The sequence below is a fragment of the Trachemys scripta genome, chromosome 3 (genome assembly GCF_013100865.1).
Source record: "Trachemys scripta elegans isolate TJP31775 chromosome 3, CAS_Tse_1.0, whole genome shotgun sequence".
NCBI lineage: Eukaryota > Metazoa > Chordata > Testudines > Emydidae > Trachemys > Trachemys scripta.
In genome coordinates, this window is record NC_048300.1 from 165,525,674 (window position 1) to 165,540,130 (window position 14,457).

The 14,457-nt window shown below is 44.7% G+C and overlaps 1 protein-coding gene across 1 annotated transcript in view; it reads left to right on the forward strand.

Annotated features, from left to right (window-relative positions):
- The window catches only part of TDRP (testis development related protein), a 100,161-nt gene that overhangs the window by 55,543 nt on the left and 30,161 nt on the right, over positions 1–14,457 (forward strand). The gene's annotated exons all lie outside the window — the stretch shown is intronic.

The following is a 14,457-nucleotide window of genomic DNA, read 5'->3' on the forward strand; positions in this document are numbered from 1 at the left end:
CATACACACGCTGAGTAGTTCTCTTCCCTCAACTGGCAAGTCCCTTGGTAATGCCTTGCACTTCTTTTGGAATGCAAGAGGCTTGGAGCCATGAATCTCTGCACATGATCACAGTGGTGGTTATGGATCTAGCTGCTATATCCAAAGCATCCATGGAAGCTTGTAGTGATATTTTTTGCTACTAAAAAGCCGCCTAAGATAATATCCTTTAGCTCTTCTCTGGCATCTTGTGGGTGCTTAGAAATGAAGGGAGATACGCTCACCCATTTTGAAAATAAGACCTGATAATCATAGAATCATAGAATATCAGGGTTGGAAGGGACCTCAAGAGGTCATCTAGTCCAACCCCCTGCTCAAAGCAGGACCAATTCCCAACTAAATCATCCCAGCCAGGGCTTTGTCAAGCCGGGCCTTAAAAACCTCCAAGGAAGGAGACTCCACCACCTCCCTAGGTAACGCATTCCAGTGTTTCACCACCCTCCTAGTGAAATAGTTTTTCCTGATATCCAACCTGGACCTCCCCCGCTGCAACTTGAGACCATTGCTCCTTGTTCTGTCATCTGCCACCACTGAGAACAGCCGAGCTCCATCCTCTTTGGAACCCCCCTTCAGGTAGTTGAAGGCTGCTATCAAATCCCCCCCTCATTCTTCTCTTCTGGAGACTAAACAATCCCAGTTCTCTCAGCCTCTCCTCATAAGTCATGTGCTCCAGACCCCTAATCATTTTTGTTGCCCTCCGCTGGACTCTTTCCAATTTTTCCACATCCTTCTTGTAGTGTGGGGCCCAAAACTGGACACAGTATTCCAGATGAGGCCTCACCAATGTCGAATAAAGGGGAACGATCACGTTCCTCGATCTGCTGGCAATGCCCCTACTTATACAGCCTAAAATGCCGTTAGCCTTCTTGGCAACAAGAGCACACTGTTGACTCATATCCAGCTTCTCGTCCACTGTGACCCCTAGGTCCTTTTCAGCAGAACTGCTACCTAGCCATTCGGTCCCTAGTCTGTAGCAGTGCATGGGATTCTTCCGTCCTAAGTGCAGGACTCTGCACTTGTCCTTGTTGAACCTCATCAGGTTTTTTTCTGCCCAATCCTCTAATTTGTCTAGGTCCCTCTGTATCCGATCCCTACCCTCTAGTGTATCTACCACGCCTCCTAGTTTAGTGTCATCTGCAAACTTGCTGAGAGTGCAGTCCACACCATCCTCCAGATCATTAATAAAGATATTAAACAAAACCGGCCCCAGGACCGACCCTTGGGGCACTCCACTTGAAACCGGGTGCCAACTAGACATGGAGCCATTGATCACTACCCGTTGAGCCCGACGATCTAGCCAGCTTTCTATCCACCTTACAGTCCATTCATCCAGCCCATACTTCTTTAACTTGGTGGCTAGAATACTGTGGGAAACCGTATCAAAAGCTTTGCTAAAGTCAAGAAATAACACATCCACTGCTTTCCCCTCATCCACAGAGCCAGTTATCTCATCATAGAAGGCAATTAGGTTAGTCAGGCACGACTTCCCCTTCGTGAATCCATGCTGACTGTTCCTGATCACTTTCCTCTCCTCTAAATGTTTCATAATTGATTCCTTGAGGACCTGCTCCATGATTTTTCCAGGGACTGAGGTGAGGCTGACTGGCCTGTAGTTCCCCGGATCCTCCTTCTTCCCTTTTTTAAAGATGGGCACTACATTAGCCTTTTTCCAGTCATCTGGGACCTCCCCCGATCGCCATGAGTTTTCAAAAATAATGGCTAATGGCTCTGCAATCTCACCTGCCAACTCTTTTAGCACCCTCGGATGTAGCGCATCCGGCCCCATGGACTTGTGCACGTCCAGTTTTTCTAAATAGTCCTGAACCACTTCTTTCTCTTTTTCCTTAAATCACAAAAATGCCTTTAATTATGTGTATAAACCCCTTTGCGCACAAAATGTACTTTGTTGGCTAAAGTAAGAATTAATGCACGAGTAGATTTTAAATAAAACTAAAGAGCACAAGTATTTAGTAAAATCTAATGTACGTTCCTTAACTTTTTACTGTGTTTTCAAAGAGCTTTTCAACTTTGCATGATGAATATAAATTTACTTTGTAAGATACTCATTGTGATTCAAGTTGTCAATTGTCTGTACTTGAAAATATGTTTTGTACTTTTGTAGGACTTAATGCGTTGGCATTCATATTGAGTAAGTGCTCATTGACTTAAGTTCTTATGTATGTTTAATATTTTTAAAAGTATAGTATATATCAAATGAAACTTTAAGAAGTCAGTGATGTGTCAATATGATATGCAACTCTATACATGAGATGTTGTTGACTGTTTTAGTAAGATAGCTGATTACATATTGGCGGGAGGGAGAATTGAACTAAATTTTCATTCTTAAATTAAAGGAAGAAAATAAAGACAATATAAAATACTGGAGTTCCTCTTCCTTGACCTGTTCTCATTTGATCTTAATTTCTATTATATTCAAATAGAAAGAAATGCAGAGACTTGTTTCATGTTAATTACAGTTTAGACCTGCTCACTGAACATTTCAAAGCTGGGCTCTACAGAAATGTAGTTATCTTTTTAATTAATGTGTTTAAAAGTCTTTGGTACAGTTTTGACACAAGCTTTCATGTTAAATTAATAAAACTCAGACAGGCCCTGAAGGAGTGGATAAGAAATCAGTAAAGCTTTCAGATGTATATTAGTGAAATAAATCAAATAAGGGCAATGACATCAGTTTTTGATGTTAAGGATCAAGAAACAGTAAAGCTCCGTGAACAGCTTGGCTAAGTTGACTGAATTGGAGAATGAGGTCTTGGTCTTTTCGCTTCAGAGAAGAGATTCTGCTAACAGGCACATTCTGATTTGGACTGTAAGCCAGACATATTTCTACTTTAATTTCATTCCTGGTTCTTCATTTACAGATTTGGGATACCCTACTAAAAGTCAGAAATGGGCTAAAGTATTAGTATTTCAATTTTGTTTATAATTAAATCAAATTATTTTTGTTAAGTGAAAGCAGTAAATGTTAATCCAACTAGCTTCTCCCCTTCACTTTCCATTTCCTCAAATTATGTCGCTTACAACGTTGCCTCATTCCTGTCTTTGCAATTGCATCGTGGGTCTCCTCCATTCTAGCTTCAGTCTTCTCCACTTCAGCAAAACTTCTCTTGACAAGTTCTTCAATAACCTTTTCCTGGCCAAAATCGAAGTCTTCTATTCCATCCTTATCATTCTTGAACTCTACTGGTTTTGACTCTGTCAGTTGTACATATTTTCTTGAAACATTGTTTTTCCTTGGCTTTCATGACTGTCCTTTCATGGTTCTCCTCCTACTTCTCTGATCCCTCCTTCAGCAACTCTTTAAGTCCTCCTTCTTTCTCCAGCTCCCCACAAAGGTCCTACAGAGTTCTTTTTCTGTCCCGTTCTCTCCTCCTTTTACCCCTTCTGTCTGGATGACCTTATTTGCTCATATTGTTTCTATTACCATCTTTACATTGATGACTTGTAGGTCAGGAAAAGAGAGGTAGATCAGTCTACTTCTGTCCAATCCTGCCTATTATTCTTTCTCTTTGAAATCACTGCCAAAAACAAACAAAAAAAACCTTTCTCTGTATCCCCAAACCTCTACTTTCTGCTTTCTCCCACAGTAGTCAATACCACTGTCCTTACTGTCATCTGTTGTATTTGACTTCTTCCTTTCTTTACACTGCACAGTTCATCTGTGTCCAAATCTTGTTGCGTCTTACTCCGTAACATCTCTAAACTCTGCCTTTTTCTTTTTATCCAAACAACTGAAACTCTTCTGCAGGCCCTTATCTCCCATCCTGATTACTGTAACCACCCCCTCTCTGGCCTCCCTAATGCCTACATTGCTCCCCTCTAGTCCATACAAATCACAGCTATTGACAATGAGGCCATATCTACACTACAAAGTTTTGCTGACACTAGTTATGTTGGCATGCAGCCGCCAAAGTTAGTATATTGCTTGTGCACAGGCATACTTGACTCCTTTCGTTGGCATTGTGCATGCCCACCAGGAGTGCTGTGTTGATGCAGAGTGTGGTGCACCATGGATAGGTATCCCAGTGTGAAACTATTCAGTGTAATGTCTTTTGAGTAGTTTTGGCAATGCATGGTGGGACAGAACTGAGTCACACAGGGGTGACTGGGAGCAAAGGGTCAACTTCCTATAATGCAGTGTTCTTCATCCCATAATATCTCTGTTCCATAATATTTGTGCCTATTTTCAAATTCCTATGAATCTGCGCAAGACTTGTCGCTGCCTGCCATCTCTGGTAGAAGCATGTAGCCTGCACAAATCTGCACTATTGTCATGAGCATTGCAAGCACAGGATGTACGATTCTCTGGTATTTGCAGAGCTTCAAGAAGAACTGCAGGGAACATGATGGCAGTTGTTTTGTTTTGCTGTGGGACCTGGTGAGAATTATTTCAAGGTTATTGGTGTCAAGTATCAGAGGGGTAGCCGTGTTAGTCTGAATCTGTAAAAAGCAACAAAGGGTCCTGTGGCACCTTTGAGACTAACAGAAGTATTGGGAGCATAAGCTTTCGTGGGTAAGAACCTCACTTCTTCAGATGCAAGGCTATTGGTGGCGTTCATGGAGCAGCTGGAAATGGTGGAGTGCTTCTTCTGGGCCCAAGAAACGAACACTGACTGGTGGAATCTCATCATAGTGCAGGTTTGGGATGATGAGTAGTGGCTGCAGAATTTTCGGATGCTCAAGGCCACATTCCTGGATCAGTGTACTGAGCTCACCCCAGCCATCCAATGCAGGGACACCAAACTGAGAGCTGCATTGACAGTGGAGAAATGAGTAGCAATCACACTAGGGAAACTTGCAATGCCAGATTGCTACTTGTTCATGGAAAGTCATTTTGGAGTGGGCAAATCCACCAGGGGGCTTGTCATGCAAGTGTGTAGAGCCATTAATTATCTCCTGCTATGCAGGACTGTGATTCTCAGCAATGTGCTGGATGTAGTGGATGGCTTTGTATCTATGGGGTGGTGGAGCAGTTGATAGCATACACATCCCTTTTTTGGCCCCAGAGCATCTTGCCATAGAGTTCCTCAACAGAAAGGGCTACTTTTTCATAGTTATGCAAGTGTTGGTGGCTCACTGTGCATGCTTCACTGACATTAGCGTTCACTAGTCAGACAATGTACATGATGCTCATGTCTTTAACAACACAGGCCTGTTCAGAAAGCTACAAACAGGGACTTTCCCCCCCAACCTGTGGATTACCACTGGCAATGTTAGAATCCTGCGGGTTCAGCCTACCCCTCACTCTTCTGGCTCATGAAGCTGTACACCGGCCATTTCAACAGGACTGAGGAAAGATTCAGCTACTGGTTCAGCAGGTGCAGAATGACAATTGAATGTGCTTTTGGTAGATTGAAAGGGCACTGGTGTTGTTTACTCACCAGATTGGATCTCAGTGTGAGAAATATCCCAATGATTATAGCTGCCTGTTGTGTCTTGCTTAATATCTATGAAGCGAAGGGGGAAAGGTTGCCGCAGGGTGGAGGGCAGAGGTGGACTGGCTGTCGGCTGTGTTTGAACAGCCAGACACAAGGGCTATTAAAAGAACCTAGCACAGAGCTATGTTGCTCAGAGAGACTTTGAAGGAGAGCTTTAACAGTAAGCCACATTAATGTGCTGCAGTGTACTGTGCTCAACCTGGTGCTGCAGTTTGGGGGCCTGCTAGGAATTGTGTGGTGCTAGATGCCCATCTGTGCATCTATCACTAACAGTGGACCTATTAATATTGGGGTGCTTGCTGTGTGTTTATAATGTCTGCACTGTTTGGCACTAATACTATGGATTGTGAGTGTACAAGACCACAACTTTCACTGCAAGCAGGATTTATATACCATGTGTTGTAAACTAACAATGATGAATAACTTTCAAAACAAAAAAGTTGTATTTACTTACAAAAAACAGCTCCAAAAATACCCGAAGAACTTGCAAGTAAACACATTTTAATTTAAAAAAATTGAACCTTAATAAATGAAAAGAGGAAGGAACACTGATCTCCACTATAGCTACACATACATCAACTGTGGTTCTAACAGATCAGTATAGTGAAGTGGTGGTTGTCCATGTTTCCCTAGGTGTAGAGTAGTAGGGGTAGGCATGCGGGCGCTGAGGCCATGTGGAATGCTGAGGTGGCATGTAGGGAGGTACTATGCTGCAGTTCTTCACAGACTGCAATGGGAGTCGAGCCCAGGATTGTTGAACTTGAATGTCCACAAGAGTCTGCAGCATCTGAGTTTGTTGATGGAGAAGCTCCATTATGTCTCAGTGAATCTCTCTTCCTCCTGTGCCCCACATCCCTCTTATCTGGGTCAGTCATTCCACTGGTGTGGAGAGGGTACCCCTCAAGGCCTCACTGGCCACAGCTGGCTACCCCTGCTTCATTACATTAAGTTCCAGGCCCCTCATAACTCTGCTCCTCCATACTGGTTAGCTCTTGTCTCTTGTCATGTCATTTTGTGTGCCACCTCTGCTCTGCTCCCAGGCATGCCAATGTCAGCTTTTCACAGAAATACTTCCACGCTGGCCTTTATGCATGGAATGCTCTCTGTTAACTGATCCATAAAGCCACTATCCTCTTCTCCTTCAGTTCTCTCCTCAAGATCCCCCTCCGCTATTCTGCCCATAAGAAATCAGGTAATTAATGTCTTTCTGTATGTTTGAACAGTGCATATTGTTTGGAGCCTCTTGGTGCTATTGTAATACATATAAAATAATGACTTAGAGGAGGTAAATTAAAATATCCAGTTTATGAAAGAGAATTAAGCTTTTTCATCTGGGTTAAACTTTTAATCATTTGAGGATTCAGTAGAAGAAGATGGTTTAAAATAAAAAATGAAGTTAGTAAAAGAGTAAAAACCTTTTGCCAATAACTGCACACTCAAGTTACAGATTCCCTTATGGAGACTAATTAAACAAAACTAGTGAATGAATTCTGCAGCAAATAAATAGCGTCTGATCTTCTGGTCCTTACTTAGGCCTTGTCTACACTACGAGAGTAGTTCGATTTTACTTAAATCGAATATTTGGAATCGATATTGCAAAGTCGAACGTGTGTGTCCACACTAAGGACAGTAATTCGACTTTGTGAGTCCACACTAACGGGGAAAGCGTCGACATTGGAAGCGGTGCACTGTGGGCAGCTATCCCACAGTTCCCGCAGTCCCCGCTGCCCATTGGAATTCTGGGTCGAGCCACCAATGCCTTCTGGGTAAAAAAATGTGTCGAGGGTGCTTTTGGGTAACTGTCGTCATCCATCCATCACTCACTCCCGCCCTCCCTCCCTCCCTGAAAGCGCCGGCGGGAAATCATTTCGCGCACTTTTCAAGTCATTGACAGCGCGGACGCCACAGCACTGTGAGCATGGAGCCCGCTGCAACCATCGCTGCAGTTGTGGCCGCTCTCAACGCCTCGCAGCTTATCATACAGGTTGCCCTGAGGCAGATGCAGAAAAGTCAGGCGAGGAGGCTACGTCAACGCGGTGATGGCCTGAAGTGTGAGAGTAGCACAGACCTCTCAGAAAGCAGGGGACCCAGCGCCGAGGACATCACGGTGGCAATGGGTCATGTTGATGCCGTGGAACGGCGATTCTGGGCACGGGAAACAAGCACTGAGTGGTGGGACCGCATAGTGCTGCAGGTCTGGGATGAATCACAGTGGCTGCGAAACTTCCGCATGCGGAAGGGAACTTTCCTTGAACTTTGTGAGTTGCTGTCCCCTGCCCTGAAGCGCAATGACACCCGGATGCGACCAGCCCTGACTGTCCATAAGCGAGTGGCCATAGCCCTCTGGAAGCTTGCAACGCCTGACAGCTACCGGTCAGTCGCGAGCCAGTTTGGGGTGGGCAAATCTACCGTGGGGGTTGTTGTGATGCAAGTAGCCAAGGCAATCGTTGATGTACTGCTGCCAAAGGTAGTGACCCTGGGAAACGTGGAGGCGATCATAGATGGCTTCGCAGCGATGGGATTCCCAAACTGCGGTGGGGCCATAGATGGAACTCACATCCCTATCCTGGCACCGGACCACCAGGCCAGCCAGTACATTAACAGAAAGGGCTACTTTTCCATGGTGCTGCAAGCACTGGTGGACCACAGGGGACGTTTTACCAACATCTACGTGGGATGGCCGGGCAAGGTTCATGACGCTCGTGTTTTCAGGAACTCTGGTCTGTTTAGACGGCTGCAGCAAGGTATTTACTTCCCGGACCACAAAATAACTGTTGGGGATGTGCAGATGCCTATAGTCATCCTCGGGGACCCAGCCTACCCGCTAATGCCCTGGCTCATGAAGCCCTATACAGGTGCCCTGGACACTGAAAAAGAACTCTTCAACTACCGGCTGAGCAAGTGCAGAATGGTGGTGGAGTGTGCTTTTGGACGTCTCAAGGGGAGATGGAGAAGCTTGATGACTCGCTGTGATCTCAGCGAAACCAATATCCCCATTGTTATAGCAGCTTGCTGTGTGCTCCACAATCTCTGTGAGAGCAAGGGGGAGACCTTTATGGCGGGGTGGGAGGTTGAGGAAATTAGCCTGGCTGCTGATTACTCACAGCCAGACAGCCGGGCGATTAGAAGAGACCAGCGGGAAGCGCTGTGCATCCGGGAGGCTTTGAAAGCAAAGTTCCTGAGTGAGCAGGGTAACCTGTGACTTTCTAATTTTGTGTACAGAGAAGCCTTCACCCCACTTCCAACACACGTTTCAAAATAAAAATAGTTCTACTTTGTTAAAGCACACCGTTTTCTGTAATACTGTTTTCGCGGGAATTTTTTAAAACTGGGACGCAGACTGTGGTGCGGAGCGGGTGTAGTGTAGTCGCGCGAATGCAGCTTCTAAACTGAAGGACTGACAGGCTCCGGTGCGGTGGGATGGTTCTTTCAACGGAGCCTGTCACCCCTCCTGATAGGGACTGTGTGTATGGGGGTACTATGTGACTTTGTGGCGGGGGGGGACGCTTACAGATCCCCTGCTGTGTGGCTCTGTGATCCTGCCTAAGGACCGCCGCTTCAGATCTCTAACTGCCCTCCCGTGCCACAAAGTCACAGAGCAACCCACCTCCCACCACATAACATGAAAAGAACCTCCCAGACTAACCAGGGTAAGTAGTCACTGCATCACTGCACTATGTATGTGCCCTGCTGCTGTGCCTGCCCCCGACTATGTACCCTGCCAAAGGTGACTGTCCTGTCCAATTACCAACCCCCTTTCCCCCCCTCCTCCAAAAGAACATGATGGAAACAGTAGTTAACAGAAACATATTTTTTATTAACAACTACACAGGGGACTGGGAAGTGAAACTTGGACGGGGGCTTGTGTCAGGCGGGAAGGAAAGAACTTGTCAAACTTTGGGGACTGAGAGCCTTCTGCTGCTCGAGCTCTCTGCAGGGGTGCAGTGAGAGTTAGCAGGGACTCTGCCGCCTCTCCTTCTGTGCACTTTGGGTGAAGGGAGTATGGGACTTGGTGGCGGGGGAGGGCGGTTAGAGATGGACTGCAGCGGGGCTCTGTCCTCCTGCCTCCGTTCCTGCAGAACATCCACAAGGCGCCGGAGCGTGTCCGTTTGCTCCCTCAGTAGTCCAAGCAGGGTTTGAGTCGCCTGCTGGTCTTCCTGACGCCACCTCTCCTCCCGATCCATGTTGGCTTGGTGCATTTGGGACAAGTTCTCCCGCCACTGGGTCTGCTGTGCTGCCTGTGCTCTGGAGCAGGCTATAAGCTCGGAGAACATGTCCTCCCGTGTCCTCTTCTTCTTATGCCTAATCCTCCCTAGCCTCTGGGAGTGTGATGACAGGCTAGGTTGTGAGACAGTCGCAGATGGGGCTGTGGGAATGGGAAAAAGGGAGTGAATTCCTCAGAAACATAAATGTAGTTGTGAACAAAGAACATAGTCTTTCTCTGTGAACAGGACCATGCACAGCACCTATCACATGCGCACTCAGCACAAGGTCGAATTCTCGGCCTTCGCATTCACTGTCTGTGGTTTTGCAGAGCACTTTTGAGAACCCTGTCAGGACAACGGAATTTCTGTTGCAGGCAGACATGGTAAGCCGTAGATTCGTGGCAGCTTAAAACTTTAATATTAGCAATGGCCTCATTTCACATTGAAATCAATGTCGGTCCCTGCTGCCAGCAATCCGGCAAGCAGGAAGTTTGCTCCTGTCCCACACCCTCGCGGCTGTCCCCGGGAACGATCCCTTTCGGCTGACCCTTTCCCGCCTCCACCGCGTGGCTGCAAACCAGCCAACACTAATAACATTCCCCTACCTCATTCAAAGCAGGTCTTCATGAGCGACATCACCCTCATGAGGATCTCTGAGAGCGACAGACAGAGAATGCTCCGGGAAAGCCTCCAAAGACCAGGGCCGTATGCCGCCATGCTGTGCCAAGCAATGATTCCGGAGTACTTGCTAGTCTCGTGGCGCGGCAACGTGTCCTACTACGGAGGACCCAATAAGGCCGCTCTCCCCAAGAACCTAATGCAGCGGATTTCAAATTACCTGCAGGAGAGCTTCCTTGAGATGTCCCAGGAGGATTTCTGCTCCATCCCCGGACATATAGACCGCATCTTACTGTAGCTGCAGTAGCAGGGACTACACAGTAGAGCGGCTTGGGCAGGACAATCATGCAAAACCGGACATTGCTAGATTTTTTTGAAATACTTGCACTGCCCATGACTGAACCGTTAAGTTATTCAAAGTAATCATGAGAAACCCATTTTTTACATTGTTAATAATCATGTTCTGTTACAAATAAATGTTTAGATGTTTACAACACTTACTGGATGATCCTTCACCAGATTCTGTGTCCGGGGTAACGGCTGGGGAGGGTTGGTAGGGGATCTCTGTAAGGGTGATGAAGAGATCCTGGCTGTCGGGGAAATCAGCGTTGTGAGCGCTGTCGACTGCCTCGTCCTCCTCATCTCCTTCCTCATCTTCCCCGTCCGCTAACATGTCCGAGGATCCGGCCGTGGACACTATCCCATCCTCAGAGTCCACAGTCAGTGGTGGGGTAGTGGTGGCGGCCGCACCGAGGATGGAATGCAGTGCCTCGTAGAAACGGGATGTCTGGGGATGGGATCCGGAGCGTCCGTTTGCCTCTTTGGTCTTCTGGTAGCCTTGCCTCAGCTCCTTGATTTTCACGCGGCACTGCGTTACATCCCGGCTGTATCCTCTCTCTGCCATGTCTTTAGAGATCTTCTCATAGATCTTTGCATTCCGTCTTTTGGATCGCAGCTCGGAAAGCACGGACTCATCGCCCCACACAGCGATGAGATCCAAGACTTCCCGATCAGTCCATGCTGGGGCCCTCTTTCTATTCTGAGCTTGCACTGCCATCAGTGCTGGAGAGCTCTGCATCGTTGCCAGTGCTGCTGAGCTCGCCACGATGTCCAGACAGGAAATGAGATTCAAACTGGCCAGACAGGAAAAGGAATTCAAATTCAAATTTTCCCGGGGCTTTTCCTGTGTGGCTGGTCAGAGCATCCGAGCTCGTACTGCTGTCCAGAGCGTCAACAGAGTGGTGCACTGTGGGATAGCTCCCGGAGCTATTAACGTCGATTTCCATCCACACCTAGCCTAATTCGACATGGCCATGTCGAATTTAGCGCTACTCCCCTCGTCGGGGAGGAGTACAGAAGTCGAATTAAAGAGACCTCTATGTCGAACTAAATACCTTCGCGGTGTGGACGGGTGCAGGGTTAATTCGATGTAACGGCGCTAACTTCGACATAAACGCCTAGTGTAGACCAGGCCTTAGATAAAACTCCCAAAGAGTTCAATGGGAGCTTTGCCTGAGAAAGGACTACAGTATTAGGCCTAATATAGAAGTACAGTACAAATAGGCCTATGTTAACACCAAAATTGGTATTAAAAGCAACATACCATACATACCTTTATTATTTGATAATAAAGTAAATGCTAAATCTCCAAAACAGTGTGTTCAGCTTCAACATTTGAAAACTTCTTTTCAGATGCTAAACTGGCATATGTTGCCAGAACTGATGGGGGAGAACTTTTGAGTTTTCAGATGTAGTGTTTATGTCCTGTCAAAATGCCTCTGGGTGCTTATAAATATAGGCGTCAAATACTGTGTTCTTTCAAAATGGTGTGACTGCATTCTCAGTTTTGGAGGGCTTATTTTCTGAATCAGGAGGCATGTAACAAATATGCACTTTACTGTGTGGGTGAGATGTCACCTTTTAGGTAGAGCATGGCTAAAAAATGTGGATGAAACCGTATTCCCTCAGAAAATGTTGTTTGGTAAATCAAAATGTTTCAGAATTTCCATTCCGCAAAATATTTTTATATTTTTACTTTTTATCCTAATTTGAAATGTCAGAATTTCCAGCATCGTGGACATTCCTTTTTCTGACCAGCTATACTTTTAGGTTTGTATGGTTTAATGGTGTTCCTTTTTAAAAAACATTCTATAATGAGAAAAGTCTAAATAACATGATCTTTTGGACCTAACTCCACTTAAGAAGGTTGAGGTGGCTCAGTATGGAGGTACACAAAATAATGGGAAGAATTAAAATATTTAATAAAAAGAAACTCCTCATGTTGGTGGGAAAAGTCTGTCAAATGATATCACAACCAATGTTGGCATTCAGGTAAAACGTTCACAATATTTCACATAAAGTATTAACCTGTGGAATTAGTGCCCAAATAAGGGCATTTAAGCAAATAGTTTCAATGAATTTGAGACTCCTAGATGCTTTTGTTAAGAAAGAGTGAACCAAAGGATTCAGCAACCAAGCAGGAAAATGCAGAAGAGATATCCTTAAAGGAACTGTATATTCCAATTCAGTAGTTCTCAACTTGTGGTCCTTGAAGCATTTTCTGATCACAACGTGCTGCTCCTCTCTTGTTTGCATCTGCTAAACAGCATTTGAAAAGTTTTTAAAATACATTAAATACTTCTTACAGTTAATATTCTTACTTGTGGTAATGACAATAAAGTTACACAATTGTGAATGGGAAAGGACGTGGTTCGTGCAATCTGGAATGAAAGAGGTGGTAGTCCATGAAACGCTCTCTATTAAAATGTGGTCAACATATGAAAGAGTTTTTGTGAGCATCTGTGCTCGATCACCTTTTCCCCTCCAACAGTCCTTTCGCGGTTTTTCCTCACAGTAAGGTGATAAAGTAATCCTTGAAGATGAAACATCAATCTCATTGTCAGCAATGAAACAATAACAGTAATGTGATGGTCTGGGGATTGGAAGATGTTTGCAGTTGTGCTGTCTGGTGCTGTGTTGTCCTGTGTATCTGCACACTTATGTACTGCATGAGTGGTGGAGGTGGAGAATGGAAATTGAAAATGCAGAAAATTATTATTTGAACTCTTGGTCTAATAATACTTTCACATATCTATTGTCTTTCATCCAACAATCTAGAGACACTTCACAAAGGTAGACAAGTAGTAATTCCATTTGATAGATGTAGAAAACTGAAATGCAGATACGCTGAGCCTCTTACACAAGAACACACAGTAAGCAAGTGGAAGAGTCAGGAACTGAGCTGTTGTATCCTTATTCTAAGTCTTCTTTTCTAACTTCAAGCAAACAATGCTGCTTCCCATTCAAAGATGAAAACACGTAAGGGAAAAATGATGTGCAAACACAATGTAACTTAAGACTATTTGAATATGATCAGAAGTGGCAACAAACAACTATACTGGGGCTCTGCTACTTGAGCCTCATCTGCATCAGGGAATTTCTGCAAAAATTGCCCATCAGTGCCGTCACAGACTTTTTTGTAAAAATTCCATACTGTAAACAAGATTTTCATAACTAGATCAAGGTAAGACTTTGATTACTACTTTTCAGGCTGGTAGAGATCTAACTGTGATGACTTTCCATAGGCCAGTCTTCTGAACATAGTCACATTTAAGTATGGTTTTAAAACATGCTTATTACCCAGTTGCTTTACAGTAGTTTCTTTTATGCTCTTTATGGACAGAAAAAAAGTTGTTTTAATCTAGATATTTACCTATGAAAAAACACATTCTCCTAACATTTCTAATGTGTGTTTCTTTCCTTTGTGGGCAGAACAAAGCATAATATAACATGTTTTATTCACAGTCACGTTTAAAGATGGTTTATTTTGTAGTGTAGATACGTTTTAGGTTTGATGATGAATAGCTTTGGGGGTGAAAAAGTATTATTTTTTTTTGTATAAGAAAACAGTGGTTGACCCCTAATTCATATCTTGAATCTGCTCTTCCTCTGAAATAATCTAGTTAATACTTTTCACCATTGATAGTATTGGGAAGTCTGAAGTTGTATAATCTGTCCAAATTGATTTTAGCTACTTTGCCAAGATTTTAGGCTTCATTTTGTGAGATTCGTTTGCCTATTTTCAGAGCAATCTTATAATTAACCTGTTCTAGTTCCCATCCACTGTTGCTAGCACAAGG